We start from the raw sequence: 25,237 nt of genomic DNA on the forward strand, positions 1-25,237 counted from the left end.
GCTCTCCTAATTTCATTCTTAAGCTCCTTCCTGCTAGCCTTATAATCTTCTAGATCTCTATCATTACCTAGTTTTTTGAACCTTTTCTAAGCTCTTCTTTTCTTCTTGACTAGATTAACAACAGCCTTTGTACACCACGGTTCCTGTACCCTACCATCCTTTCCCTGTCTCATTGGACGTATCTACGCAGAACCCCACGCAAATGCCCTCCCTCCCCTGCCCCCAACTTTTTTATTCTGGCACCTTCCACCCTTCCTTTCCAGTCCTGTAGAGGTGTCTCAGCCCAAAACATCAACTGTTTATTCTTTTTCATAGGTGCTGCCTGAACTCCTGAAAACCCCTAGCATTTTGTATGTGTTGCTTCAGATTTCCAGCATTTGCAGAACTTCTTGTGTTTAAGATGTACTTAGTTGTATGGTCACATTGGAGATGATGGAAGTTATGGGGTATGGTGTGCTAGATTCAGAAAGTGTTGTGGAGAATTACCAGTGCTACTTGGAACAAGGACTACTGCAGACAGTCGACAAAAAGGCAGGTGTCCATGAGAGTGACAATGCAAGTGAGCAATCGCACTTTATACCAAACCGTTAATCATGTACTGATGCTGCATCACTTACTGCTTATTGTGTTATATAGCATTATACTGCCTACTTTTTAAACTTGTATCAATTAGACATGTTATTATTTGTTAATTTATTTGTGTTAATATTAATTTATGTGTTGTGTGTGTGAGTTACACTGTGTTAGGCACCTTGGTCTGGAAGTACTTTATGGTGTTTGGTGGTATACGTGTGTACAGTTAAATGACAGTAAACCTGAACTTGAGCTTGATGCCAAGTGGGGTGGTTTGTGTATTTAAGAAACTGCTGGTTTGGTGGGATTTTCATGCACAATACTATCTGGAGTTTACAGGGAATGGTGCAAAAAAAAACATCCAGGAAGCTGCAGTTCTGTGGGCAAAAATGTCTCGTTAATGAGAGAGATCGGGGAGAATGGCCAGACTAGTTCAAGCTGACAGGAAGGCGATTGTAACTGGATAGCATCTCCGAATGCACACATCAAACTTTGAAGTGGATTGGCTACAGCAGCAGAAGACAACAAATGTACACTCTATGTCACTTTATTAGATACAGGAGGTACCTAATAAAGTGACCACTGAGTGTATGTCTGGTGGTTAATGGTGACTATGATGCTAATAGATTGTTGTATAGGAGATCTACCATTTAGTCTATGTGTGATTTGGTCCCACAGCATTTGATTTTTCAGTACCCCCTAAATAGTCCATTAATCCAACCAATTCAAGGGCAATTAGGACAGGGGAGTAAAGTTTGTTTTGTCAGTGCTAACCATATCTAAGATTATCACATAAAATAAAGAAATAATCTATCTAGATACTAATTGTTTCAAGCTGCTTAGAAACTCTGGGACATAATGGAATTTATTGAAACAGAATATAAATAATGATAAACAATTAAGTCATATATAGTAACAATGTGGTTACATTACTGAATAAATATCTGTAATCAGAAGAAATAAATTCAAAACTATTAAGTGAGAAATTTAAGCAACACACATCAAAGTTGCTGGTGAACCCAGCAGGCCAGGCAGCACCTCTAGGAAGAGGCACAGTCGACGTTTCGGGCCGAGACCCTTCATCAGGACTAACTGAAAGAAGAGCTAGTAAGAGATTTGAAAGTGGGAGGGGAAGGAAGAGATCCAAAATGATAGGAAAAGACAGGAGCCGCATCTGCTCTCAGGATGAGGCTTTTCATTCCAGGACGAGGGAGATGTCCTCCTTTTTTAAAGAAGGGGGGTTTCCCTTCCTCCACCATCAACTCTGCTTTCAAACGCATCTCCCCCATTTCACGTACATCTGCTCTCACTCCATCCTCCCGCCACCCCACTATGAATAGGGCTCCCTTTGTCCTCACCTACCACCCCACTAGCCTTCGGGTCCAACATAAAATTCTCCGTAACTTTCGCCACCTCCAGCGGGATCCCACCACTAAGCACATCTTTCCCTCCCCCCCCCCGCCCCACTTTCTGCAGGGATTGTTCCCTACGTGACTGCCCCGGACAGTCCTTCCAGATGAGGCTGGTGTGGTATACTGCGTCCGGTGCTCCCGATGTGGCCTTCTATATATTGGCGAGACCCGACGCAGACTGGGAGACTGCTTTGCTGAACACCTACACTTTGTCCGCCAGAGGAAGAAGGATCTCCCAGTGGCCACACATTTTAATTCCACATCCCCCATTCCCATTCTGATATGTCTATCCATGGCCTCCTCTACTGTAAAGATGAAGCCACACTCAGGTTGGAGGAACAACAGCTTATATTCCATCTGGGTAGCCTCCAACCTGATGGCATGAACATTGACTTCTCAAACTTCCTCTAATGCCCCACCTCCCCCTCGTACCCCGTCCATTATTTATTTATATACACATATTCTTTTTCTTTTTCTCTTTCTCCTTTTTCTCCCTCTGTCCCTCTCACTAAACCCCTTGCCCATCCTCTGGGTTTTCCCCCCTCCCCCTTTTCTTTCTCCCTAGGCCTCCTGTCCCATGATCCTCTCATATTCCTTTTGCTAATCAACTGTCCAGCTCTTGGCTCCATCCCTCCCCCTCCTGTCTTCTCCTATCATTTTGGATCTCCCCCTCCCCCTCCCACTTTCAAATCTCTTATTAGCTCTTCTTTCAATTAGTCCTGACGAAGGGTCTCGGCCTGAAACGTCGACTGTACCTCTTGTTAGAGATGCTGCCTGGCCTGCTGCGTTCACCAGCAACTTTGATGTGTGTTGCTTGAATTTCCAGCATCTGCAGATTTCCTCGTGTTTGCATTTTTAAAATGAGAAATTTATGTTCAATTGCTTCTGAAAGGTGATAATTAATCTTTTGCCCAAATATTTGGCTTTAGTTACCCACCAGTAGGAAAAGCTACTGAGCTAGGGTTATTTTTTTTTTGACAGCAATATGGTTTTGATTGTTTGTTTACAAGTCAGCAGTAAAGTCTTTATGAGAAAGCTTGCTGTGTGCTTTGACTGATGATGGACCCCATTACACATGTCAGAATAATAGTACCAGCATGGAAAAGAATGTTACTTGTGTTATAAATATATTTGCACATTGTGTGTAAAACGACAGCCCAAAACTCTTTTTACAGAATCTGCATCTCGAAATTTCCATCTCCTTGTGTTTGCATTTTTTTTGTTGTAACTTTAGTACTCATTACCACTCAAGTACATTATCTTACCTTCTTTTTATATTAAACACAAGGACTCACTCATCTTCAGGCTGCTATGTTCCAGTGGCAGGGATGTTGAAAATTCCAAATGATTTCTCACTAGAAAGAGAAAATGTTGGGCTTAAAGCAGTAATGTAACAGAATTGAAAGGATGAAAAGCCTGCAAGATGTTGCTACAGTGGACATGGAGAGGATGTTTACATTATTCAGAGAATCTAGTATCTGAGGGCACAGTCTCAAAATTAAGTGATGTGCCTTTAAAACTAAGATGAAGGGAAATTTCTTCTACCAAAGGTAGCGAATCTGGGGAATTCAATGCCACAAAAGGTGGTGGAAGCCAAGTCATTGGGTGTTTTTAAGGCAGAGATTGATACGTTCTTGTTTGGTAAAAATGATAAGGGGTTATGAAGAAAAGGCAGGAGAATGGGGCTTTAAAAATCAATCATGATTGAATTGTGGAGTAATGCCGATGGGCCAAATTTCCAAGTTTTGCTTCTATATCTGATGGTAAAAAAATACTACCACAAGGCCATCCATGAGGTAATGATGCACCCATATCCTCTGATTAGATGCTGTACTATGTCATGACTTCTTGGATCAAGCAATGCCCTTCATTACCAGGCTCTCTTTGAAGGACAATGTGCATAATGATTGTGGCAGGAAAGCTACAGTGGCTGCGGGACGTGAACAGCAGGAAACTTCCTTAATGAAACTTAGGAAAGCTGCTATAATGGTGGCTACCTAAAAATCCTAAACAGGGATGGATAAAATAATTGCCCTGTTGTTGTACTTATATGGAAAAGTCATGAGGAATTCCAGGGAGCCGTACACCATCAGAGTTCTTGGGAAAAATTTAATAACTTTCTGCTAGAAAAGGGAAGTAGCATGAAGTTATGCCATGCTGTGTAGTTACTGGATAACAAACTTATTTGTCAATTCTGATGTTAAATGGAACAAATGCCTCTTTACCAAATGCTGCTGATTTGGGTAATGGCTGTATCTAATAAGCTAAGAAACCCAAAGCTAACACAAACATAGATCACAACAATATTTGAAGAATGTTGCTGTAAATTGACAAGGAAATTTCCAGGAATATGCAGGAAAGATACTAGCTTTGCCTGACTGGCAGAAGGCAAAGAGTGGGAGTAAAGTCAGCTTTCTCTGGTTGGCTGCCCGTGACTAGTGATGCTCTACAGGGCTCAGTTTTGGATCCGCTGCTTTTCACAGTATAGAGTATGTTAATGATCTGGATGACAGAATTGATGGCTTTGTGGCTATGTTTGTGGATGCTAGAAATATACAGTGCATGGAGAGGAGCAGGTAATGTTGAGGAAGCAGGGATCCTGCAGAAGAAATTGGACAGATTAGGAGAATGGGCAAAAGTCGCAGATGGAATACAGTGTAGGGATGTGTATGGTCATGCACTTCGGTAGAATGACTAAAGGGATAGACTATTTTCTAAATAGAGAGCAAATTTAGACATTGGGGGTGCAAAGGGACTTAGGAGCCCTAGTGCAGGATTCCCTAAAAGTTAACTTGCAAGTTGAGTTAGTACTGAGGAAAGCAAATGCAATGTCGACACTCATTACAGAAGAACTAGAATGTAAAAGCAAGGATGTAATGCTGATGCTTTATAAAGCATTGGTCAGACCACATTTGAAGTATTATGACCAGTTTTGGTGTGTCTGTACAAGTGCAATTGAGCAGTTATTTTTGATCTGGTACTATGCAACATCACTAATTAGTGACCCCATGATAAATGACCTCATAAGAATAGACATAGCATGGTAGAATTTAAAACTTAGTTTGAAGGAGAGAAACATTTGACTGAAAGTAGTGATCCGAAATATTTCAGAATGGGAACAGCTTTGGGATCCATACCCAAGAAAAAATACGCAGGGGTCCAGAGGAATTTTATGAAGATGACCCTTGGAATGAAAGGGTTAACACATGAGAAGTGTTTGATAGCTCCAAGACTGGACTCGCTGAGGTTTAGAAAACTGAGAGGGGGTGGGGAGATCTCATTGAAACCTACTGAATACTGCAAGTTCGCGATAGAGTGGACATGGAGAGGATGTTTCAAATAGTGGGGGAGTCTAGGACACAAGAGGACAGCCTTTGAATAGGATGTTCCTTTAGAACAGAGGTGTGGAGGAACTACTTCAGCCAGCCAGAGAGTGGAGAACCTGTGTGAAACAAGGTAGTGTTGTAAGCAGCTGATAAAACTTCTGAATATAATTCTGAACTCTCTCACTGCAATCTGCAGCCTGTAACTTTCTTTTAAGTATCGTACTTTTGAACTGTCATAACGAACTAGCAATCTCATGACCTTCTGAAGCAGAATTAACTATGAGGCATTTAGCTACGGCTCCTTTAAAGTTCAAATTTCAAAGTAAGTTTATTATCACAGTACATATATGTCACTATATGCAACCGGCAGATTTATTTTCTTGCAGGCATACTCAGAAATTAGTATGAAGTGAGTAGAGCAGGGGGCTAAGCATTCAGCTTTGTGGTGCACCTGTACTGATGGAGATTCTGGAGGAGATATTGTTGCCAATCTGAAATGACTGGGGTCAACAAGTGAGGAAAATGAGGATCCAATTGCACAAGGGGGAAGGTACATCACCACTGACAGAAGAGAGGGAGGGCAGGAGAACTCCAAGCCATACTGAAACTCTGAGGTATGAAGCTTCCTCTACCCAGCATCCTGTTAGCAAATGTACCATCAATGGAGAACAAAATTTAGGGCCCATATCAGAGGGAAATGAGGAGTTGCTGCATTCTGTGCTTCATGGAGACATCGGTCACTCTGGACATGCCAGACATATTGATAAGGACTTGAGGGCTTCTTGATACACCAATGAACTGGACTGTCAATTCAACCAAGCTAAAAGCTGGGGGTCTGGGCGTCATGATAAACTTTTTGTGCTGCTCAGATGCAGCGGACTTGTCATACTCTTGTACCCTTCCCACCCCTTCCTCCTGACTTGGAACATCTGAAGATTAAGTGCCGACCATTCTACTACCTCCTCTGTGATCCCGACTGCAGTTTACATACTGCCAAAAGCTGACATTAATCAAACTCAAGCTACTGAATGCCGCCGTCAGCCAACAAGCAGCAGCCTACCCTACCCCAATGTATTCTAAGTCATGGTCACGGACTTCATTTAGGCTTGTTTGAAGAAATCTCTACCCAATTATCATCAACATATCACCTGCAGCACCAGGGTCCCAACGCACTTGACCACTGCTGTACTAAAACTAGAAATGCCTACGATTCCATGCTAGATCGCATTTTTGAAAATCTGATCCTTTGGCTGTTGTCCTCCTACCTCTATACAGGTAGAAGCTAAAGAGCAAGGCTCCAGGGGTTAGGACGACAGAGAGATGGTTGTTGGAGGCAGAAGCTTGGCTAAGAGATTGCTTCAAGTCAGTGGACTGGGTTGTGTTCAAGGATTCAGAGGATCTGAACAAATATACCACGGTTGGCCCAGACTTTACAAAAACAGTCATAGATGAATATGTCCCACAAATCATTCAGAGTCTTCCCCAAGCAGAAACCCAGAATGAACCATGAGATCCCCAATCTGCTAGGGGACTGATTAGTGGTTTTAAGGTCAGGCAGACAACTTAAATACAGAGTCCAGATATGATTTCCAGAATGACATCTCATATGATTTTGCAATTCTAGACTAAACTTAAATCACTAAAGGATGTTTGGCTGCTGTGACAGGGCAGGATGCTATCATCTCCTACAGAGAAAAACCAAGTAATGTTGCTGACAACAAGGATTCGCGTCAAGATGAGCTGTACGCCTTTTATGCTCGCCTTAGAACCATAGAAAACCATAGAACCATAGAACCATAGAAACTACAGCACAGAAAAAGGCCCTTTGGCCCTTCTTGGCAGTGCCGAACCATTTTCTGCCTAGTCCCACTGACCTGCACACGGACCATATCCCTCCATACACCTCCCATCCAAGTATCTGTCCAATTTATTCTTAAATGTTAAAAAAAACCCGCATTTACCACCTCATCTGGCAGCTCATTCCATACTCCCACCACTCTCTGTGTGAAGAAGCCCCCCCTAATGTTCCCTTTAAACTTCTCCCCCCTCACCCTTAACCCATGTCCTCTGGTTTTTTTCTCCCCTTGCCTCAGTGGAAAAAGCCTGCTTGCATTCACTCTATCTATACCCATCATAATTTTATATATCTCTATCAAATCTCCCCTCATTCTTCTACGCTCCAGGGAATAAAGTCCTAACCTATTCAACCTTTCTCTGTAACTGAGTTTCTCAAGTCCCGGCAACATCCTTGTAAACCTTCTCTGCACTCTTTCAACCTTATTTATATCCTTCCTGTAATTTGGTGACCAAAACTGAACACAATACTCCAGATTCGGCCTCACCAATGCCTTATACAACCTCATCATAACATTCCAGCTCTTATACTCAATACTTTGATTAATAAAGGCCAATGTACCAAAAGCTTTCTTTACGACCCTATCTACCTGTGATGACACTTTTAGGGAATTTTGTATCTGTATTCCCAGATCCCTCTGTTCCTAGGCACTCCTCAGTGCCTTACCATTAACCCTGTATGTTCTACGTTGGTTTGTCCTTCCAACGTGCAATACCTCACACTTGTCAGTATTAAACTCCATCTGCCATTTTTCAGCTCATTTTTCCAGCTGGTCCAAGTCCCTCTGCAGGCTCTGAAAACCTTCCTCACTGTCTACTACACCTCCAATCTTTGTATCATCAGCAAACTTGCTGATCCAATTTACCACATTATCATCCAGATCATTGATATAGATGACAAATAACAATGGACCCAGCACTGATCCCTGTGGCACACCACTAGTCACAGGCCTCCACTCAGAGAAGCAATTCTCTACCACCACTCTCTGGCTTCTTCCATCGAGCCAATGTCTAATCCAATTTACCACCTGTCCATGTATACCAAGCAACTGAATTTTCCTAACTAATCTCCCATGCGGGACCTTGTCAAAGGCCTTACTGAAGTCCATGTAGACAATATCCACTGCCTTCCCTTCCTTTGTCAAAACATGATGGCACAATCATGAACTCTCAGCGACCCTAATGACCCTGTGATGTTAGTTTCTGAGGTCGACATGAGAGCATCCCTCAGGAGGGCAAACCCACGGAAAGCATCCTGCCCAGATGTGGTACCTAGCTGAGTACTAAAGGGCTGTGCTGATCAACTGGCTGGAGTGTTCAACCATATTTTTAATCTCTCACTTCAGCAGTTCAGCACTTCAGCTTTAAGCAGGATTCAATTAGACAGGTGCCTAAGAACATGGTACCTGCCCCAATGACTATCGTCAGGTAGCACTTACTTCCACTGTGAAGTGCTTTGAGAGATTGGTGACGAAACATACCTACTCTTGCCTGAGAAACAACTTGAATCCGCTTCAATTTGTCTACGGTCACGACGTCACAACAACGGATGCCATTTCATTGGCTCTTCAGTCAACTGTGTGCAAAGATACATACAAGAGGATGTTCTTCATTGACTATAGCTTGGCATTCAACACCATCATCCCTTCAAAACTAATCAATAACCTTTAAGACTTAGGCCTCCCTGGCACTTTGTACAACTGATCCTCACTTTCCTCACTTGTAAACCCCAGTCAATTTGGATTGGCAACAATATCTCCTCCACAATCTCCACCAGCACAGGTGAACCACAAGGCTGTGTGCTCAGCCCCCTACTCTACCCATTTTACACTTATGTTGAGGCTAAGTATAGCTCCAATGCTATATTTAAGTTTCCTGATGACACCACCGTTGTTAGCCAAGTCAAATGTGGTGATGAATCAGCATATTGGAGAGAGATTGGAAATCTGGTTGAGTGGTGCCACAACAACAACCTCTCACTCAATGTCAGCAAGACCAAGGAGATGATTATTGATCTCTGGAGGAGGAAAACAGAGGTCTATAAGTCAGTCCTCATCAGGGAATCAGAGGTGGAGATTATCAGTGGCTTTAAATTCTTCAGTGTTATCGTTTCAGGGGATTTGTGTTGGGCCCCTAACATAGTGCCTTTATACAGAAAGCACAGCAGCACCTGTACTTTCTTTGAAGTTTGTGAAGATACAGCATGTCATCTCAAATTTTGACAAACTGCTGTAGATGTGCAGTGGAGAGTATATTGACTGGTTACATCACAGCCTGGTATGGAATCATCAGTGCCCTTGGATAGAAAATCCTTCAGAAACTAGTGCATATGACTCAGTCAATCACAGCTGAAGTCCTCCCCACCATTGAACACATCTACGTGGAACATTCTTGCAGGACATCATCATCCATCATTAGGGACCCCTACCATCCAGATCATTCTCTCTGCTCACTGGTTCCATCAGGAAGAAGGTACAGGAGACTTGGGACTCATACTACCAGGTTCAGGAACAGTTATTACCCCTCAACCATCAGGCTGTTCAACTTCACTCACGCCATCACTGAAATGCTCCCACTACAAACTTACTTTCAAAAACTTTTCATCCTACGTTCTTGAAATTTATTGCTTATTTGTTTCTGATTATTTTTTCTTTCTTTTTGTATTTGCACAGTTTGTGGACTTTTGCACACTGGTTATCTGGCCCGTTGGTTGATTATTCATTGATTCTATTATGAGTGTTGGATTTATTAAGTATGCCCACAAGAAAATGAATCTCAGGGTTGTCTCTGGCGACATATATGTACTTGATAATAAATTTGCTTTGAACTTTGAACACTGAACTGGTTCAGTTGCACATTCAGCTATGAGGCCAAGTCATTGGATATGTATTGTATAAAGCGGAGAGTGATAGGATCTTGATTAGTAAGGGCACCAACAGTGAGAAGGCAGGAGAATGGGGTTTAGAGTGGAAATAAATCAGACATGATTGAATGATGGAGCAGACTCGATGAGCTGAATGTCCTAATTCTGCTCCTATGTCTTATGGTCTTATCAGCTAAACCTATCTCTATCTGAATTACCACTATGTTAACAATTTGAATTTCTACGGAAGAGTGGTCTGTCCTTAATTGTAATATGAAGCAAATTGAGATACAAGAGGTGATTGATAAGTTCGTAGCCTACAGTAGAAGGAATCAATTTTAGAAAACCTAGCACTTTTATTTTTCCGGCATTTACACACTTAGTCTGGTGGTCGTGGGAGCATACGAATCCCTTCTTTGTTGAAGTCTGCATCTTGGACCTCCAGAAAGTGGTCCACAGCAGGGGTGATTGTTAAGTTTGTGGCCTAAGGTAGAAGGAGATGAGTTATACAGCTCTTGTTACATGCATGTGCAGTTCAACTCTTCGAGTGATTAGAAAGTTTGAAGTTAATAACTCATCTCCTTCTACATTAGGCCACGAACTTATCAGTCACCCCTCGTAATTGTGGAGAATTGCCAAGGTGCTGATGAATCAAGGGATCTAAATTGGATAGCAGTCCAAAAATAGTCATGGGTATGATGACGCACAACCATGCAAGTTGTTTGAAATGTATTGATGTATGTGGTATTTTCAAGCTGCCTGCTAGTTGACGTTATAGCTGGGTGAAGTCTGCACAAACCTAATGGCTGCACACGTCTTCAGGGCTCCCTACAGAGTGACCTATCAGCATTACTTGAAACTGATTTGCCCTGCTCAATATCAGCCAGCACCTCTTAAAGAAGTAATCCATTGTGATCGAACCTGGTTTAAGACGTTTTATAGGAGGTAACTTTAAACTGGAAAATAATGAAGACTGGTACAACATTGTGGAGAGGAAAGCCCTGGAACTTTTGGTGAAACAGGTGGGAAGGATGCACTCTTTGACCAATGCAGGACTGTGTCCCATCTTCTGCCTATCACATGCTCATGTGACTGCGATAAGGCTTACAGAGTACACCAATTACTTGGGCAGCAAATTATATTTTTTTAACCCTGTATACTTAGTAAGGACTTCCTGCAGAGTATCAGCCAAAAAAGGAAATAGTGAAGGAGATCAGAGACAGGAATATGAGCCTGACATAGTGTGGTGCTGCCATTAAAATTGTATTTTCAATTTAAACTTGTCAAGTTATAACTTCAGGTCCCAGTCAATGTACCACAGCATCTTCTCACAGCTACCAACCATCTCTTTCAACAAATAACCTGCTTTGATAAGCTCCAGTGCACTTATAAACACTTAACCCTGGAGAAATGCTCAAGACTATGCTTTGCACCACGTAGGGGTAACCCTAGCCATTTGAGTGGTCTTTGGGGTGGTGAGCTGCTAGATTGAAAGAAATTAGCAAAAGTGGATGGAGATAGAGTGGGATAGGTGAATCCTGGGTGTGATCGTTGTTTCTGTTGGATCAAGCCAGCTCTGGGTGCCCTGTGTCTTTTTATGGGTCCTGTGCTCACTTGGTATATATATCTTGGAGGTGGAAACTGCGACTTTGGCAATCTTTAAAATCAGAAGGAAAAGGAGGTGGAGATTATATGATGGATTTTCACATTCCAGGGCCCAGTAGGCTTATTGCTAAACTCAGACTTCCAGCACAACAGCATGACTCTTTCAAGGTTAAAAGAGTTGTTTTTAATGAAGTTAGATCTCTAACCAATATTCCTTGAGCACAAGCAGCTGAGCAGGGTAACAACAGGGTTCTCAATGACTCAGAGTTGAATGGGGTTCACGCTGGCCTAGTAAAAACATGACATTCACCTGGCCTGGCAAACGTAGCTGAAGAAAATCACATGCAGATGATCTCAACTAGTAGCAAAACAGTAAAAAACATTAGAAAACAATCAGAGTTGTTAGGAATGACAAAAAGACAGGGTAACAGAATGAAGACATAAAATTCATTTCTCAGCCTTTGGCTTCTTCCCCTCTGCCATCCGATTCCTAAATGGACATTGAACCCGTGAACACTACCTCACTTTTTTTTAATATACAGGTATATTATTTCTGTTTTTCTGCATGATTTTTAATCTATTCAATATACATATTCTGTAATTGATTTACTTATTTATTATTACTATTAATATTTTATTTTATTTCTTCTTCTTCTATATTAAGCATTGTATTGAACTGCTGCTGCTAAGTTAACAAATTTTACAACACATGCCGGTAATAATAAACCTGATTCTGATTCATTAATGAATGAAGAACAATGTGCTTAGATGATTCATTTACATAAACAAACAACTTCGGATTTTTAAAAATCTCAAAAATTACTACATGAATTAAATAGATCGACAGATCCATTAAATGAATTTGTATTTGCATTCAAACAAAACAGATATCCAAAGAAACTTTAAAGTAACCAATTAGAAGAAAATGATCAGAATATCAGCCATACTCCTCTCTCTCTCGCAATTTATTTTAAATAATTACACCTTCAAATATCCAAATCACACTCACCTCACAACCAAGATGAGCAAAACTAGCCCAGTCAATTCTGTCATGTTGTGTTATTTTCTGAAGTTGCAATAATATTACCATGGATCCTATTCAAAAATATTGAACGCAAAAAATATGAACATATTCCTAACTTTAATCTCTATTCTAAGTGAACATAGAAAATAATAAGCAGGGTTATAAAATACCATGCATTTAATTTGGAATCATATAACAATGGGCTCCATTTCTTTTCTACAAGAGGTTACAGAGTTTATTAAAAAAAAAGACTTTAGTTACTCTGAGGGGCCAGGATTCTAGAAATGATTAAAACAGAAGATTAACTAATCTGGCCCCACAGAAGCAGAAGAACTAAGTTATTTGAACCTTGCCCTCAAGATGGAACAACATCACTGAAGGTGAAAGATCCAGGCAGCCTCAAGCTGACGGCAAAGTGGATGGTAGTGATTGGAGCTAACAAAATGGGAGGCAATTCCAAATACTGAAGTGGGAAAATCTTACTGCTGGCATTAAGGCCACACTCAGTACAGTTGCCTGCTAGATTGATCGGTAATATGACTGATTACATCTCCAAGGTTAACCCTCCTAAATAAAACTATGAGCAGGCAACAGCTGGACAAAATGCCACTCGTTCGGATCTTCATCCAGTTTTTGTGTATGTGAGGATATCGACTGCACACAAAAGCATCAATATCAAACTAACCAGTGGAGCAGACCTTCTTAGGTAGGAAAACATTTCTGTGAGAATAAAAATAATGTGCTAAATGTTGCTGAAAAATAAACCCATAGGGGTTATTCTGTTGGAAAAATGCAATGGATTTAGACTACAATGTTAGTTGCCAGAACCATCACAAGACCATGAAAGGCTGCTTACCAGCTTGTGAGAAATCCTTTGCCCCATGGGCTACAGCATTTCAAACAGAAAGCTCAACAACATCTTCTTGAGGGCACTGACTAAACGGCAATAAATCCCTGCCTCACCAGTGATATACGTATCCCCAGGATGAATAGCTTAAGAAGGTACATGTTTCATATACATAAATCCAGCCGCCACTCACTATTTTTATGCTGAGGGGGCATAAGAAATGCAAACTTCAATGTAAATCATAAAGATGTATTAACTTATGGGAGCAGCTGTGATTTTGCTGCATACTTCTCTCACATACTTGTCATCATTTATATGGCAATGAGGTTATAACATTCTGTATTGAGTTTTAATTACAGTCTGCCAATTCTGGCTTCTTTTGAAATGGAGGAATTTCTGCTCAATGGCAGGCTTGGATTTACTTGCTAGTTTCAACAACAGCTGCAGTAATGTGATGGGCAAATGTCAAGGAAGCATTGAGATAACACTGCAGGAAACAACGTATGGGAAGGGGTGCCATTGTCTGTTGTAACACACATAAAATGCTGGATGAACTCAGCAGGCCAGGCAGCATCTATGGAAAAGGGTAAACAGTCGACGTTTTGGGCTGCGGCCCTACATCAGAGCTGGAAAAAAAGATGAGGAGTCAGAGTAAGAAAGTGGGGGGAGTAGAGGAAGAATCACATGGTGATAGGTGAAACCAGGAGCAGGAGGAAGTGAAGGAGAGAGCTGGGAAGTTGATTGGTGAAAGAGAAACGAGGCTGGAGAAGGGGGAATCTGACAGGAGAGGACAGAAGACCATGGAAGGAAGGAGAGGGGGGAGGAACACCAGAGGAGGTGATGGGTGAGCAAGGAGATAAAATGAGAGAGGGAAATGGGAATGGTGGATGGTGAAGGGGGGGCAGTACCGGAAGCTTGAGAAATCGATGTTCCTTCCATCAGGTTGGAGGCTACCCAGACAGTGTTGCTCCACCAACCTGAGTGTGGCCTCATCTTGACAGTAGAGGAGGCCATGGACTGACATATCTGAATGGGAATGGGAAGTGGAATTAAGAAGGGTAGTCACTGGGAGATCCTGCTTTTCATGAGAGAATGGGAGTTGGAAGTGGAATTAAAATGGGTCCAATTCCAACCTGATGGCATGAAAGTCTGGGTAGCCTCCAAACTGATGGCATGAACATCAATTTCTCAAACTGCTGGTAATGCCTCCCCGCTTTCACCATTCCCATTTCCCTCTTTCACTTTATCTCCTTACCTGCTTATCACCTCCCTCTGGTGGTCCTCCCCCTTTTCCTTCTTCCCATGGCCTTCTGTCCTCTCCTGCCAGATTCCCCCTTCTCCAACCCTGTGTCTCCTTCACCAATCACTTCCCAGCTCTTTACTTCACCCTTCCCCCTCCTCCTGGTTTCACCTATCACCCTGTGGTTCTTCCTCCCCTTCTCCCCACCCAACTTACTTACTCTGACTCCTCACCTATTTGTCCAGTTCTGGTGAAGGCCTCGGCCCAAACCTTGGACTGTTTACTCTTCTCCATAGATGCTGCCTGGCCTGCTGAGTTCCTCCGACATTTTTTGTGTGTTGCTTTGATTTCCGGCATCTGCAGATTTTTTCTTGTTAAGCAGTTTTTAATGTGAGTAAGTTGCAGTAAAATAATCTCAACATGAGATATAGAACAGCAGATACAAACAGGCAGTCTTTTGAGGATTGACACCTGTATTTCACAGTACCTTACTCACTCCTCTTAAATAGAGTGCCATGGGGCGATAGAGCACTGATTAGACTCTTCAGTCCAATTCACCTTTGCCACACAAGATACCCATCTAAGCTAGTCCCACTTGCCTCTGTTTATCCAGTATCACTCTAATTTTTTCCTATCCATGTACCCATCCAATATCTTTTAAATGTTGCAATTATACATAGCTCAACCACTTCCTCAGAGAGCTTATTCCATTTATGCACCACCTTAAAATATATTCCCCTTCATCTCGAACCAATGACCTCTAGTTTTTTTAGTTCCTCCAGTCAGCCTAGCTTGAAGATATGTCTGCCTAACTACCACCGGCACATCACCTGCAGCATCAAAGGACCCTTCGCACTCTCCCACTGCTACACTACCACCAAGAGTGCCCACCGTTGCATTTCTCAATCGCCTTCTGCAAATTCTGACTTTCTGTCTGTCCTCCTGCTATCAGAATATAGGCAGAGAGTAATGAAAAAGGCACCAGAGGTAAAGACATAGAGGAGGACATAGGAGGCAAAGGAATGGCTATCGAGTTCATGGAATGGGCCATAACCTAGAACTGGTCAGGGGATCTGAATGAATACAGCATGGTTGTCACAGACTTTATAAACACACACACACACACACGCGCGCGTACGTGAGTGTGCACCCTGGATGAGCCAAGAGATATACAATATGATGAAGGTAAGTACACAAGGTCCACATATGAGCTCTATAAGACATCTCAGGTGCAAAGAGGCACTGAGCGATGCTCGACAACTGTGGCAGGGGCTCAATTCCATCACCTCCTATAAAGCAAAACCAAGCAATATAAATGACACGAAGTTCCGCTCCTGAAAGGACGTGGAGGCACTTTCACAAGCCCCCATAGCCCCCAACGACCCTGTGATCTCAGTCTCTGGCTGACATGAGAGCATCCTTTAGGGGGTGAATGCACAGAAAGCATTTTGACCAGGCGACATGCCTGGCTGAGTATTGAAAACCTGAGCTAATCAACTGGTAGGAGTGATTATGAACACCTTCAAACTCCTGCTTCGTCATTCTGAGGTACCCACCTGCTTCAGGCAGGCTTCAATCATACTGGTGGCAATGAAAAAGATGGCAACCTGCCTTAATGACCATCATCCAGTAGCACATACATCCCATTCCCATTCTGACATGTCTATCCACGGCCTCCTCTACTGTAAAGATGAAGCCACACTCAGGTTGGAGGAACAACACCTTATATTCCGTCTGGGTAGCCTCCAACCTGATGGCATGAACATCAACTTCTCTAACTTCTGCTAATGCCCCACCTCCCCTTCGTACCCCATCTGTTACTTATTTTTATACACATTCTTTCTCTCACTCTCCTTTTTCTCCCTCTGTCCCTCTGAATATACCCCTTGCCCATCCTCTGGGTTCCGCTCCCCCCCCCGTCTTTCTTCCCGGACCTCCTGTCCCATGATCCTCTCGTATCCCTTTTGCCTATCACCTGTCCAGCTCTTGGCTCCATTCCTCCCCCTCCTGTCTTCTCCTATTATTTTGGATCTCCCCCTCCCCCTCCAACTTTCAAATCCCTTACTCACTCTTCCTTCAGTTAGTCCTGACGAAGGGTCTTGGCCTGAAACGTCGACTGCACCTCTTCCTACTGCATTCACCAGCAACTTTTATGTGTGTTGCTTGAATTTCCAGCATCTGCAGAATTCCTGTTGTTAAGGTTTACCCAATATGGGCTTGGAATTATATTCCAATCTTGTGTCCAAAATATTAAATATCATAGAAACTTTGATGTGTGTTGCTCCAATGTGATGAAGGGCTTCGGAGGTTAGTCATGAAGCACATCAGTTCCTGCCTGAGGAGTGGCCTGTCTCTATTTGAATTTTCCTACCGACACAACAGGCCAAAAGCAAATGCCATTTAATTTGCTCTGCATGTTTTTCAGTAACTACAGCTCAGCATGCAGCACTATCGTCCCCTGAAAATTCATCCCTAGGTTCCAAGACCCAGATTATTGATTTCCTCAGTGGCAGACCCCAGATACTATGGATTGGCAACAACATTTCCTTCACACTCACCATCAGCACAGAGGCACATGGGACATTGTGCTTAGTCCCTGCTCTTTCCACTTTATACTTATGATTGTGTGGCTAAGTACAGCTCCAATGCCATATTTAAGTTGGTTCATAATACCACTGCTGTTGATGGTCATGGATCAGCATAGGAGGGAGATTGAAAATCTGGTTGAGTGTCACTGCAACAACATTTCACTTAATATTAGCAAAACCAAAGAGCTGATTATCGAATACATGAGGTAGAAACCAGAGGTCCATAAGTCAGCCCTCATTAGAGGAGCGGAGGTAGAGAGGGTCAGTAGCTTTGGTGTTAACTCCTCAGAGATCTCTCCTGGGATCAGCACATAAGTGTCATCAGAAAAAAAGCACAACTGTGCTTCTACTTGCTTAGAAGTTTGCGTAGATTCAACACATCACCAAAAACTTTGGCAAGCTTCTATAGGTGCAAAGTGGAAAGTATCATAACTGGTTGCATCACAGCCTCGCATGGTAACACCACTGCCCAAGAAAAGCCGATAGAAAGTGGTGAAAACAGCTGAGTCCATCAAAGGCAAAGGCCTCCCCACCATTCAGCGTACTTACACGGAGCACTGCCACAAGGAAGCAGCATCCATCCATCATCATCACCATCCAAATCATGCCCTCCTCTCACTACTACCGTTGGGCAGAAGGTACAGACGTCTTAAGTCCCACACCATTAGTGTAGATTCAGTACCCTACAGCTATTAGTCTTCTGAATGGCATGGATAACTTCATTCACTGCTACTCTGAACTGACTCTACAAGCCAGAGACTCACTTTCAAGGACTCTTTACAACTCACATTCTTAGTGTTTTTTATTTGCACTGTCTGCCTTCTTTTGTGCATTGGTTGTTTGTTAATCAATTGTAAAATTATATTATATATATTTTTTTCCCTGCAAGGAAAGGAATCTCAAGGTAGCATGTGGTAACATATGCATACTTTGATACTGAATTTATTTTGAACTATGAAATTTCCATGGGAAAAGACAGTGGTCATTCACCCAATATACCCTTCACGATTTTGTGGACCTCTCTAGGGTAACTCCTCAGTCTCCTGTGCTCCTAGAAATAAAGTCCTGGCTGGCCTAACCTTTTCCTATAAAACAGGACATAGATCTGGGTCCTGCAAGCATTTTTGTAAATTATTTTTTCTGTCCTAGCTTAATTATACTTTTCCTATAGTCAGATAACAGGAACAGTACACAATAATGCAGGTGGGGCCTCATTAAACACCATAAGACAAAGGAGCAGAAGTAGGCCATTCAGCCCATCTAGTCTGCTCCGCCATTTTATCTTGAGCTGATCCATTCTCCTATTTAGTCCCACTCCCCCGCCTTCTCACTATAACCTTTGATGCCCTGGCTACTCAGATACCTATCAATCTCTGCCTTAAATACACCCAATGACTTGGCCTCCACTGCTGCCCGTGGCAACAAATTCCATAGATTCACCACCCTCTGACTAAAAAAATTTCTTCACATTTCTGTTCTGAAAGGGCGCCCTTCAATCCTTAAGTCATGCCCTCTCGTACTAGACTCCCCCATCATGGGAAACAACTTTGCCACATCCACTCTATCCATGCCTCTCAACATTCAAAATGTTTCTATGAGGTCTCCCCTCATTCTTCTAAACTCCAAGGAATACAGTCCAAGAGCGGACAAACGTTCCTCATATGTTAACCCTCTCATTCCCGGAATCATTCCAGTGAATCTTCTCTGTACCCTCTCCAACGTCAGCACATCCTTTCTTAAATAAGGAGACCAAAACTGCCCACAGTACTCTAAGTGAGGTCTCACCAGTGCCTTATAGAGCCTCAACATCACATCCCTGCTCCTATACTCTATTCCTCTAGAAATGAAAGCCAACATTGCATTTGCCTTCTTCACTAAAGCCTTGTACAATTTCTTGTAATAGTCTTCATTTTCCCATGATAAAACATTAATTAACCTGTATAGTATCCACCTTCTCTCCTGCTCACACTGCTTCCTTCCTTACACGCAGGCTTCCAGTGTCTGGCTAACCTCCTTGCCTTCCGATCTCTCCAATACTGCAAAGCATAATTTTGTCACTTTGTCATAGCTATGTAGCACATTATGATCCATAAGGTTCTTCAGAAGTCAAGATTGAAGCATAAACCTGTAGTTACAGCTGTTTTATTAGGCATTCGTAGCAAAAAAAATTAATAATAACCAACTCACTCCAGTGCAGCAAGAGACAGCAAAGCAAGAGAATAAACATAGAAACATAGAAACATAGAAAATAGGTGCAGGAGTAGGCCATTCGGCCCTTCGAGCCTGCACCGCCATTTATTATGATCATGGCTGATCATCCAACTCAGAACCCAGCCTTCCCTCCATACCCCCTGACCCCTGTAGCCACAAGGGCCATATCTAACTTCCTTTTAAACATAGCTAATGAACTGGCCTCAACAGTTTGCTGTGGCAGAGAATTCCACAGATTCACCACTCTCTGTGTGAAGAAGTTTTTCCTAACCTCGGTCCTAAAAGGCTTCCCCTCTATCCTCAAACTGTGACCCCTCGTTCTAGACCTCCCCAACATCGGGAACAATCTTCCTGCATCTAGCCTGTCCAATCCCTTTAGGATCTTATACGTTTCAATCAGATCCCCCCTCAATCTTCTAAATTCCAACGAGTACAAGCCCAGTTCATCCAGTCTTTCTTCATATGAAAGACCTGCCATCCCAGGAATCAATCTGGTGAACCTTCTTTGTACTCCCTCTATGGCAAAGATGTCTTTCCTCAGATTAGGGGACCAAAACTGCACACAATACTCCAGGTGTGGTCTCACCAAGGCCTTGTACAACTGCAGTAGTACCTCCCTGCTCCTGTACTCGAATCCTCTCGCTATAAATGCCAGCATACCGTTCGCCTTTTTCACCGCCTGCTGTACCTGCATGCCCACTTTCAATGACTGGTGTATAATGACACCCAGGTCTCGTTGCACCTCCCCTTTTCCTAATCGGCCACCATTCAGATAATAATCTGTTTTCCTATTTTTGCCACCAAAGTGGATAACTTCACATTTATCCACATTAAATTGCATCTGCCATGAGTTTGCCCACTCACCCAACCTATCCAAGTCACCCTGCATCCTCTTAGCATCCTCCTCACTGCTAACACTGCCACCCAGCTTCGTGTCATCCGCAAACTTGGAGATGCTGCATTTAATTCCCTCATCCAAGTCATTAATATATATTGTAAACAACTGGGGTCCCAGCACTGAGCCTTGCGGTACCCCACTAGTCACCGCCTGCCATTCTGAAAAGGTCCCGTTTATTCCCACTCTTTGCTTCCTGTCTGCTAACCAATTCTCCACCCACACCAATACCTTACCCCCAATACCGTGTGCTTTAAGTTTGCACACTAATCTCCTATGTGGGACCTTGTCAAAAGCCTTTTGAAAATCCAAATATACCACATCCACTGGTTCTCCCCTATCCACTCTACTAGTTACATCCTCAAAAAATTCTATGAGATTCGTCAGACATGATTTTCCTTTCACAAATCCATGCTGACTTTGTCCGATCATTTCACCGCTTTCCAAATGTGCTGTTATCACATCCTTGATAACTGACTCCAGCAGTTTCCCCACCACCGACGTTAGGCTAACCGGCCTATAATTCCCCGGTTTCTCTCTCCCTCCTTTTTTAAAAAGTGGGGTTACATTAGCCACCCTCCAATCCTCAGGAACTAGTCCAGAATCTAACGAGTTTTGAAAAATTATCACTAATGCATCCACTATTTCTTGGGCCACTTCCTTAAGCACTCTGGGATGCAGACCATCTGGCCCTGGGGATTTATCTGCCTTCAATCCCTTCAATTTACCTAACACCACTTCCCTACTAACATGTATTTCGCTCAGTTCCTCCATCTCACTGGACCCTCTGTCCCTTACTATTTCTGGAAGATTATTTATGTCCTCCTTAGTGAAGACAGAACCAAAGTAATTATTCAATTGGTCTGCCATGTCCTTGCTCCCCATAATCAATTCACCTGTTTCTGTTTGCAGGGGACCTACATTTGTCTTTATCAGTCTTTTCCTTTTTACATATCTATAAAAGCTTTTACAGTCCGTTTTTATGTTCTCTGCCAGTTTTCTCTCATAATCTTTTTTCCCCTTCCTAATTAAGCCCTTTGTCCTCCTCTGCTGAACTCTGAATTTCTCCCAGTCCTCAGGTGAGCCACTTTCTCTGGCTAATTTGTATGCTACTTCTTTGGAATTGATACTATCCCTAATTTCTCTTGTCAGCCACGGGTGCACTACCTTCCTTGATTTATTCTTTTGCCAAACTGGGATGAACAATTGTTGTAGTTCATCCATGCAACCTTTAAATGCCTGCCATTGCATATCCACCGTCAATCCTTGAAGTGTCATTTGCCAGTCTATCTTAGCTAATTCATGTCTCATACCTTCAAAGTTACCCCTCTTTAAGTTCAGAACCTTTGTTTCTGAATTAACTACGTCACTCTCCATGTTAATGAAGAATTCCACCATATTATGGTCACTCTTCCCCAAGGGGCCTCTCACGACAAGATCGCTAATTAACCCTTCCTCATTGCTCAAAACCCAGTCCAGAATAGCCTGCTCTCTAGTCGGTTCCTCGACATGTTGGTTCAAAAAACCATCCCGCATACATTCCAAGAAATCCTCTTCCTCAGCACCTTTACCAATTTGGTTCACCCAGTCTACATGTAGATTGAAGTCACCCATTATAACTGCTGTTCCTTTATTGCACACATTTCTAATTTCCTGTTTAATACCATCTCCGACCTCACTACTACTGTTAGGTGGCCTGTACACAACTCCCACCAGCGTCTTCTGCCCCTTAGTGTTACGCAGCTCTACCCATATCGATTCCACATCTTCCCGGCTTATGTCCTTCCTTTCTATTGCGTTAATCTCTTTTTTAACCAGCAACGCCACCCCACCTCCCCTTCCTTCGTGTCTATCCCTCCTGAATATTGAATATCCCTGAACGTTGAGCTCCCATCCCTGGTCACCCTGGAGCCATGTCTCTGTGATCCCAACTATATCATAATCATTAATAACAATCTGCACTTTCAATTCATCCACCTTATTACGAATGCTCCTTGCATTGACACATAAAGCCTTCAGGCACTCTTTTACAACTCTCTTAGCCCTTTTTTAATGCTTGCCCTGGATTTGTCGGCCTGCCACTTTTACTTTTCCCCTTTGTACTTTTTGCTTCTACGCTCACTTTACACCCCTCTGTCTCTCTGCACTGGTTCCCATCCCTCTGTTGTGAACTAACCTCCTCACGCCTAGCCGCTTTAATTTGATTCCCACCCCCCAACCATTCTAGTTTAAAGTCACCTCAGTAGCCCCCGCTAATCTCCCTGCCAGGATATTGGTCCCCCGAGGATTTAAGTGTAACCCGTCCTTTTTGTACAGGTCACACCTGCGCCAAAAGAGGTCCCAATGATCCAAAAACTTGAATCCCTGCCCCCTGCTCCAATCCCTCAGCCACGCATTTATCCTCCACCTCATCGCATTCCTACTCTCACTGTCGCGTGGCACAGGCAGTAATCCCGAGATTACTACCTTTGCGGTCCTTTTTCTCAACTCCCTTCCTAGCTCCCTATATTCTTCTTTCAGGACCTCATCCCTTTTCCTACCTATGTCATTGGTACCTATATGTACCAGGACCTCTGGCTCTTCACCCTCCCACTTCAGGATATCAAAGCGTGGTCATCTTATATAAACTAGATTGATAAGAAACATCTCATTGAGAAAGAGCAACCTGTGAGATTCAGCTGCAGAGAAACTATTAGAAATTGCAGAAGCAATGATAAAACAGTTAGTGAAAATTACAGACAAGGAAGTGATTATATAAAAATACAAGCTAACGTAAATTAAACTGTCAGAAAAATAACTATTTAAACACTAATCTAACATCTTCTATGCGGTCACATGGATGAAGTACCAGGAAGGTGCGAGGGTCAGGTGGAAGAATATGTTTTGCTAAGATTATGGTGAGGCTGGCAATAAATGCCGATCCTATATTGCCTTTATAGCAGAATGTACTTAGGAACGTGGACTGGGGTCATAGAGTTACATGGTAAGGAAAGAGGCCTTTTGATCCTGTCCTGGAGATTCTGAATCAGATTTATTACCACAGACTTCATTGATGTGAAATTTGCCGTTTTGTAGCAGCAGTGTAGTGTGCAGGCCTGAACACCTCTCTCTGACTGTCGCTTTGTTATGTAAAAAAGTCGCTAGATTATGGATACATCCATTGGCCACATTGATCAACCCCTGGCACTATATTGCCACATGAATTTCCTTCTCCATCTAAGTTCCTCCATCCAAGTAGCTTTAGCAAATTTCTACATTCTGACTAATTGCATCACTGTCTGGTACAAAGGCGCCAATGCACAGCATTGGAAAAAGCTGTGGAGGGCTATAGTATGTTTTTTAACTTCAAAACATTAAATTAATTTATAGAAACTCACGGGAGTCCAAAAATATAGGTGTAGGTCAATTTTACTTTTAGCAAGGTGCACACATATCACGTGGTAGTGTGATAATGTATGTGATTAAGGTATTTTAAAAACATAGGATCATAGAAAAACTACAGCACAAGACAGGCGCTTCTGCCCACAATGCTGTGCCGAACATGTACTTACTTTAGGAATTACCCAGGGTTACCCATAGCCCTCTATTTTTCTAAGCTCCACGCACATATCCAGGAGTCTCTTAAAAGACCCTATTATATCCGCCTCCACCACCATCGCCGGCAGCTCATTCCATGCACTCACCACTCTCAGCATAAAAAACTTACCCCAACATCTCCTCTGTACCTACTTCCAAGCACCTTAAAGCTGTGCCCTCTCATGATAGCCATTTCGGCCCTGGGAAAAAGCCTCTGAGTATCCACATGATCAATGTCTCTCATAACTTCACAAGAACATAATGGGTTTTTTTTTACATATAACCCGTAGTTAATTATTTAAACAAACAAAATGCTTAATCAACAACACATATATAAGATTACTCAAATATTATTGAAATATTAAATACACAACACCCTTCCCTGCTTAGCTATAAACTTCAACTCAATACAGAATGCATCCCAACTATATACACAGTATATTAGATAATATAACTGCTATATTCAGCATAGTAAATTTTAAATGTCCCATTCAGGCCTAAAGATTTAATCACTGTGGAGGATTGCTTACTTCTTGTGGGATAACGTCTTTCCTGACAAAGGAGATCACTCTGTCTGAGGTGTGGCTGTGAAAGAGTCTCAGCTTCTGGTGCCTCCTCTGTGATTAACTCTGAGACTGCAGGAAGTTGTTCTGACAGCTCTGAACACCGTTCCTCTCCTCTCCTCTCTCTGGGTCTACTTTGATCCCTTTCTTTTTCTTTCTCACATTCCTTCTCTCTTTCCCTTCCTGCCTTTTTCTTCTTTTCATTTGTGCATCTTGATCTTGGGAAGGTGCATTTAGTTCACTGGAATATTCTCTTATTAATCCTTCTGTTGCTCCCTTTGCGATCTGATCTCTCCACTTGGTTTCCTCAACCACAACATCATCTGACAAATCCTCTGTTTCTGTATCTCCATTTGACTTCTTTCTTTTTGGCCTTCCATTTATCCAGCAGGACGTTGGTCTTTGGATTTACTTTTACAAGTAGCTTCTTGTCTCCCACTTGAAGTTCATACAATAACCTTAATGCACCCAGAGTAAATTCTGGTTCTTTATACTCACAAAAGACGAATGCTTGCTACTTTCCTGAAGTTCCTTGAGCTCTCTTCCAGCTTAAAACCAAGCCACGTTTTGCAATTAACTGCCTGATTAACACTTCAGAAGCTTTCTCAGATACATTGCTTATAAAAACTGTTGAAATCAGACCACTGCTTTCATCACTTT

Source organism: Mobula hypostoma, chromosome 2 (assembly GCF_963921235.1).
Source record: "Mobula hypostoma chromosome 2, sMobHyp1.1, whole genome shotgun sequence".
Taxonomy (NCBI): Eukaryota; Metazoa; Chordata; class Chondrichthyes; order Myliobatiformes; family Myliobatidae; genus Mobula; species Mobula hypostoma.